General features: G+C 48.0%; 1 protein-coding gene across 13 annotated transcripts in view; it reads left to right on the top strand.

Moving 5' to 3' along the window:
• Nucleotides 1-5,991: 5,991 nt before the first annotated feature.
• EVI5L (ecotropic viral integration site 5 like) overlaps nucleotides 5,992-7,104 on the top strand; it is a 69,524-nt gene continuing 68,411 nt past the window's right edge. For 5 of the 13 annotated variants that reach the window (XM_074530225.1, XM_074530211.1, XM_074530214.1 and 2 more), the window contains exon 1: nucleotides 6,002-6,176. The gene's annotated coding sequence lies outside the window, so the exon portion shown is untranslated. Of the gene's footprint in view, nucleotides 6,177-7,104 lie in introns of all 13 variants that reach the window. The other 8 variants (XM_074530228.1, XM_074530226.1, XM_074530219.1 and 5 more) reach the window with 5 other exon arrangements.

Below are 7,104 nucleotides of genomic sequence, written 5' to 3'. Positions count from 1 at the left end.
AGGGGTCTGTGAAGAAAATCGTGCCAAAAAATCTCAATTTTTTTAAGGGATTGGTGCCAAAAATCCCCCCAAAATTCCCGATTTTTTTAAGGGGTTTGTGAAGAAAATCGTGCGATTGTTTTAAGGGATTGGTGCCAAGAATTCCAATTTTTTAAAGGGATTGGTGTAAAAAATCCTGCAAAAAATCCCATTATTTTTAAGGGATTGGTGAAGAAAATCCTGCAAAAAATCGCGATTTTTTAAAGGGATTGGTGCAAAAAATCCCAGTTTTTTTAAGGGATTGGTAAAGGAAATCTTGCAAAAAATCCCAGTTTTTTTAAGGGGTCTGTGAAGAAAATCCTGCAAAAAAATCCCGATTTTTTTAAGGGATTGGTGCCAAAAATCCTGCAAAGAATCCCCTTTTTCTAGGGATTTGTGCCCCAAAAACCCCACAAAAAATCCCAAATTTTTAAGGGGTTTGTGAGGAAAATCGTGCAAAAAAATCCCGATTTTTTTAAGGTATCTGTGAAGAAAATCGCGCAAAAAATCTCAGTTTTTTAAAGGGATTGGTGCCCAAAAATCCCACCAAAAATCCCCTTTCTATAGGGATTTGTGCCCCAAAAAAGCCACAAAAAAATCCTGGTTTTTTTAAGGGATTTGTGCAAAGAATTCCAATTTTTTAAAGGCATTTGTGCCCCAAAAACCCCACAAAAAATCTCGATTTTTTTAAGGGGTCTGTGAAGAAAATCGCGCAAAAAAATCTCAATTTTTTAAAGGGATTGGTGCCAAGAATTCCAATTTTTTAAAGGGATCGGTGTAAAAAATCCCGCAAAAAATCCCGATTTTTTTAAAGGTATCTGGGAAGAAAATTGCGCAAAAAATCACGATTTTTTAAAGGGATTGGTGCCAAAAATCCCACCAAAAATCTCCTTTTTCTAGGGTTTTGTGCCCCAAAAACCCCACAAAAAATTCCAATTTTTTAAGGGGTTTGTGAAGAAAATCGTGCAAAAAATCGCGATTTTTTAAAGGGATTTGTGCAAAAAATCCCCATTTTTTAAAGGGATCGGTGCCAAAAATCCCACCAAAAAATCACGATTTTTTTAAGGGGTTTGTGAAGAAAATGGTGCAAAAAATTGCGATTTCTTAAAAAGGGATTTGTGAAAAAAATGGGGATTTTTTTAAAGGGATTTGCGCAAAACAATCCTGATGTTTTGAAGGGATTTGGGCCCAAAAAACTCCACAAAAAATCCCCATTTCTTGAACGGATTTGTGCAAAAAAATCCCATTTTTTACAGGGACTGGTGCCAAAAATCCCACCAAAAAAATTGCCCTTTTTTAGGGATTTGTTCCCCAAAACCCTGCAAAAAAAATCCCAATTTTTACAAAGGATTTGTGCCAAAAAAATCCCAATTTTTAAAAGGGATTTGTGAAAAAAATCTGATTTTTTAATGGGATTTGTCACCAAAATCCCGATTTCTTAATGGGATTTGTCACCAAAATCCCCATTTCTTTAATGGATTTGTGCAAAACAATCCCATTTTTTTAAAGGGATTTGTGCCAAAAATTCCAATTTTTTAAAGGGGTTTGTGCCAAGAAATTGTGATTTTTTAAAGGAATTTGTGAAAAAAAAATCCCGATTTTTTAAAGGGATTGGTGCCAAAAAACCCCAGGTTTTTAATGGGCTTTCTCAAGAAAATCCCCATTTTTAAAGGGATTTGTGAAAAAAAAATCCTGATTTTTTTAAAGGAGTTTGTGCAAAAAAAATCCAATTTTTAAAGGGATTTGTGAGAGACATCTGCTCACCTGGAAAACGTTCAAAGGTGAATGAAAAATTAACAAAATGACAGCAAAAGAACGAAATAAGGAAAATCAGGGGGAGGGGATTGTGGGGAGAACAGAGGATGTGTAAATGATAATTATGTAATTATAGTTCAATAAGGTTTGTCTTAATATTCACTTATTCGTCACTTAATTGTGAGAGTCATTAATTTCATTAGCAATCGAGAAAAAATGTGAGGGGGAAAAGGGCGGGAAACGTGAGGGGAAAAAGGGCGGGAAACATGAGGGGGAAAAGGGCGGGAAATGTGAGGGGAAAAAGGGAAAAATGAGGGGGAAAAAGGCAGGAAAGGTGCAGGGAAACCATGAGGGAAAAGTTGGGAAATGTGATGGAAAAAGGAGAGAAAAGTGAGGGGGAAAGGGTGGAAAATGTGAGGGGGAAATGGTTGGAAATGTGAGGGGGGGAAAGGGGGAGAAACGTGAGGGGAAAAAAGGGAAAAAAGGGGAAAATGTGAGGGGAAAAGGGCAGGAAATGTGAGGGGGGAAAAGGGGAAAATGTGAGGGGAAAAAGGGCGGGAATTGTGAGGGGGGAAAAGGGGAAAATGTGAGGGGGAAAGGGTGGAAAATGTGAGGGGAAAAGGGAGGGAAACGTGAGGGGAAAAGGGCGGGAAATGTGAGGGGGGAAAAGATGAGGGGGAGAAATGATGGGAAATGCAAGGGAAAAGGGAGAGAAAAGTGAGGGGAAAAGGGTGGGAAAATGTGAGGGGAAAAAGGGGAAATATGAGGGGAAAAAGGGCGGGAAATGTGAGGGGGAAAGGGTGGGAAATGTGAGGGGGAAAAGATGAGGGGGGGAAATGATGGGAAATGCAAGGGAAAAGGGAAAGAAAAGTGAGGGGGAAAAGGTGAGAAATGTGAGGGGAAAAGGGTGGGAAATGTGAGGGGAAAAAGGGCAGGAAATGTAAGAGGAAAAGGGCAGAAAAGGTGAGGGGGAAAAGCGTGGGAAATGAGAGGGAAAAGGGAGAGAAAAGTGAGGGGGAAAGGGTGGAAAATGTGAAGGGGAAATGGTTGGAAATGTGAGGGGGAAAGGGTGGGAAATGTGAGGGGGAAAAGGGAGGGAAACGTGAGGGGAAAAGATGAGGGGGGAAATGATGGGAAATGCAAGGGAAAAGGGATAGAAAAGGGGGAAAGGGTGGAAAATGTGAAGGGGAAAAAGGTGAAAATGTGAGGGGGAAAGGGTGGAAAATGTGAGGGGGAAATGGTTGGAAATGTGAGGGGGAAAGGGCGGGAAACGTGAGGGGGGAAAAGGGGAAAATGTGAGGGGAAAAGGGCGAGAAATGTGAGGGGAAAAGATGAGGGGTGGAAATGATGGGAAATGCAAGGGAAAAGGGAGAGAAAAGTGAGGGGGAAAAAGTGAGAAAAACAAGGGCGGGAAAAGGGAAATTATAGAGGGGAAAAGGGCAGGAAACGTCAGTGGAAAAGTTGGGAAATGTGAGGGAAAAGGGAGAGAAAAGTAAATGGGAAAAGGAGAGAAACATGAGGGGGGAAAGGGAAATATAAGGGGGAATGGCAGGAAAGGTGAGAGGAAAAGGGCAGGAAACATGAGGGGGAAAAGTTGGGAAATGTGAGGGAAAAGGGAGAGAAAAGTGAGGGGAAAAAGGGCGGGAAACGTGAGGGGAAAAGATGGGGATAAACGGTGGGAAATGCGAGGGAAAAGGGAGAGAAAAGTGAGGGGGAAAAAGTGAGAAAAACAAGGGCGGGACAAGGGAAATTATAGGGGGGAAAAGGGCAGGAAACGTGAGTGGAAAAGTTGGGAAATGCGAGGGAAAAGGGAAAGAAAAGTGAGGGGAAAAAGGGCGGGAAACGTGAGGGGAAAAAGTTGGGAAATGTGAGGGGATAAAGGGTGGGAAATGTGAGGGGAAAAGGTGAGAAACGTGAGGGGGAAAAGGGAAATATAAGGGGGAAAAGGGCAGGAAACGTGAGAGGAAAAGTTGGGAAATGTGAGGGAAAAGGGAGAGAAAAGTGAGGGGGAAGAGTTGGGAAATGTGAGGGAAAAAGGGTGGGAAATGTGAGGGGAAAAGATGAGGGGGATTAAAGGTGGGAAATGCGGGGGAAAAGGAGAGAAACATGAGGGGGGAAAGGGAAATATAAGGGGGAAGGGCAGGAAAGGTGCAGGGAAACGTGAGGGAAAAGGGTGGGAAATGTGAGGGGAAAAAGGGCAGGAAATGTAAGAGGAAAAGGGCAGAAAAGGTGAGGGGGAAAAGCGTGGGAAATGAGAGGGAAAAGGGAGAGAAAAGTGAGGGGGAAGAATTGGGAAATGTGAGGGGAAAAGGTCAGAAACGTGAGGGGTAAAAGGGTGGGAAATGAGAGGGAAAAGGGAGAGAAAAGTGGGGGGGGAAGAGTTGGGAAATGTGAGGGGAAAAGGTGAGAAACCTGAGGGGGGAAAGGGTGGGAAATGTGAGGGGAAAAAGTTGGGAAATGTGAGGGGATAAAGGGTGGGAAATGTGAGGGGAAAAGGGTGGGAAATGTGAGGGGAAAAAAGTGGGAACTGTGAGGGGAAAAGGGTGGGAAATGTGGGGGGAAAGGTGAGAAACATGAGGGGAATATGGCAAGAAACATGAGTGGGAAAGGGTGGGAAACGTGAGGGGGAAAGGGTGGGAAATATGATGGAAAATGGTAGGAAATATGAGGGGGAAAGGGTGGGAAACATGAGAGGAAAAAGGGCGGAAAACATGAGGGGAAATGAGCGAAAGCTGAGGGGAAAAGGGTGAGAAAGGTGAGGGAGAAAAGTTGGGAAATATGAAGGGGAAAAGGGCAGGAAATGTGAAGGGGAAAAATGTGGGAAATGTGAGGGGAAAAAGTTGGGAAAAGTGAGGGGGAAAGTGCAGGAATTTTCCAGTGCCAGGGAAGATTTTAAGCACCAACTCAGAGCTCATTTATGTGGATTTTGAGCCTTCTTCGGGAAAAAAAAAGGAGGGGGGGGGCTGGAGGAGCAAAAGGCTGATTTTGGGGGGTAATTTAACCAATAAAAGCCTAAATTTTGGATTTTTGGGAGTATTTTATCCCAAAAAATGAGGCACTAAGGCACCTTCCAGTCACCATCCTTGTGCTTGACCAGAAAATCCAGCACTCCAGGATGTGGCTTGCCAGGAATTTCCGGGGAAAAAGCAAAATAAAGAAGAATCAGGAGATGAAGGGAATGGAGTCTGGAAAAGAGAATCAGTTGGGAAGAGGTGGGATTGTCACAAGTGGGATATAAAATAGAAGTTTTCCTGTTAAGAACAGGGAAAGGTGGTGAAATTCCTGATATTTGGAGAAATATTCCCATTCTGTGTGAACAGGGATTCCCAAATCCCATCCCTGGGCATTGCCAGATGCCTGAGGGAATGAGGGATCCCCTCATGCCATTCCTGGTCATTCCCAGATCCAGATCCCTGAGGGAATGAGGGATCCCCTCACCCCATGACTGATCCCTGAGGGACTGAGGGATGCCCTCACCTCATCCCTGGACATTCCCATATCCAGATCTCTGAGGGAATGAGGGATCCCCTCACGCCAGATCCCTGAGGGAATGAGGGATGCCCTCACCCCCTTTCAGATCCTTGAGGGAAGGAGGGATCCTCGCTCCATCCCGGCTGACCCCTCACCGCTCTCCTCCATCCCTGGGGTCTCCAATGGCGCCGCTCCCCCTCCACACGCGGGTCCTCGACGCCCCATTGGAGCAGACGCCTGTCAATCATCTCCATCGACCAATAGGAGTCACGAATCTCCCTTGAAGGGCGGGACCAGGGCTGAGCGGTGGAGGGCGGGACTCGGCCTCGTACCCGCGCTTCCATTGGCTGTCTCAGCAGCTTCTGCCCTGGAATTGGCTGAGACTCCTGTCAATCACATCCAAGCTTTCAGGTGCAGCGGCAGGGTCTGTTGTCTTCTCCTGTCAGCCAGGTGCCAATCCAAGCGAGACGCGGCAGTTGATTGGCTGCTTTACCCATCAATCATCCGCCCCTGAGCCTCGGTTCTCACACCGCTTCCCAGCGCTCTGCACCTGAGCCTTCCATTCGTCGCCTCCACACCTCTTCCCACCGCTTCTCACGGGGGTGTGGGCGCCGAGCCCCTCCTTGTCTCCCATTGGATAAACACCTTGCCCATCAACACAAATGCCTAATACCATTGGGTAGAGGAGCGGCAGGCGGGGCTTGTCATTGCAGCTCTCTATTGCGATTGGCGAAGACTCTGCAGGTGGGCGGTCCCAGACGCGGAACTCGAGCGCTGATTGGACGCGGTGCTTGCCCGCTGTCAGTCAGTGCCGGCCGGGGCGGCGGCGGCGGCTCCGCGATGGCGGCGGGCGCGGGGCTCCCGGTGAGGGGGGAGCGGTGCGGAGCCCCCCCGGGAGGGCGGCCGGGGGTCGCCATGGCCACGGACCGCAGGTACGAGGGGCCGGAGGGGCCGTGCGGGAGCTGTCATTGAACAATGGAGGGTTCCCCCTCAGGGATGAGGGCGATGGGGGGGCGGGGCATCGCCCCCTGAGGGGAAAAATGGAGGCGCCCCCCCCAATGGGGTGAGGGGGTTCCCGCCTTTTTTGTGTGAGGGAGGTACAGCTCTGAGGGGGGTTTGGGATCACCCCCTTTGTGAGGGGGTTTGGGGTGACAGCCCTGAGGGGGTTTGGGGTCATCTCCCTTTGTGGGGGGATTTGGGGTGACCCCAAATTTAGGGGGTTTTGGGGTCACCCCCCCTTTGTGAGGATTTGGATTTACTTCCCTTTTGGGGGGTGATTGGGGTCACCTCATTTTTTAGGGGGGGTGTTGGGGTTGCCCCCATTTTTGGGGGTTTGGGGTGGCCCCCATTTACGGGGTTCTGGGGTCACCCCAATTTTGGGGGTTTGGGGTGACCCCCCTTTGAGGTAGTTTAGATTGACTCTGTGTTTAGGGAGTGTTTGGGGTCACCCCATTTTTTAGGGAGAAGTTGGGGTCACCCCCATTTGTGAGGGGGTTTGGGGTCACTCCCCTTTGTGAGGGGATTTTGAGGTCGCCCCCATTTAAGGGGTTTGAGGTCCCCCCATTTGTGAGCGGTTTTGGGGTCACCCCCCTTTGTCGGGGTGTTTGGAGTCACCCCCATTTTAGGGGTTTTGAGGTTGCCCCTCTTTGTGAGGGGGTTTAGGGTCATCCCATTTTTGGGGGGGTCTGAGACCACCCCCATTTTTGGGGATATTTTGGCCTGACCCCCCCCCTTTTTTGGGGTCACCCCATTCTTGAGGGGTTTTTGAATGACCCCCCCCCCTTTGTGAGGAGCTTTGGGGTCCCCCCATTTTAGGGGAGTTGGGGTCACCCTCCCTTTGTGAGGGGCTTTGGGCTCACC

This window comes from Zonotrichia albicollis, chromosome 32 (genome assembly GCF_047830755.1).
Source record: "Zonotrichia albicollis isolate bZonAlb1 chromosome 32, bZonAlb1.hap1, whole genome shotgun sequence".
Classification (NCBI taxonomy): Eukaryota; Metazoa; Chordata; class Aves; order Passeriformes; family Passerellidae; genus Zonotrichia; species Zonotrichia albicollis.
Note: the sequence above shows the minus strand (reverse complement) of the source record. Positions and strands in the feature narration are given on the sequence as shown.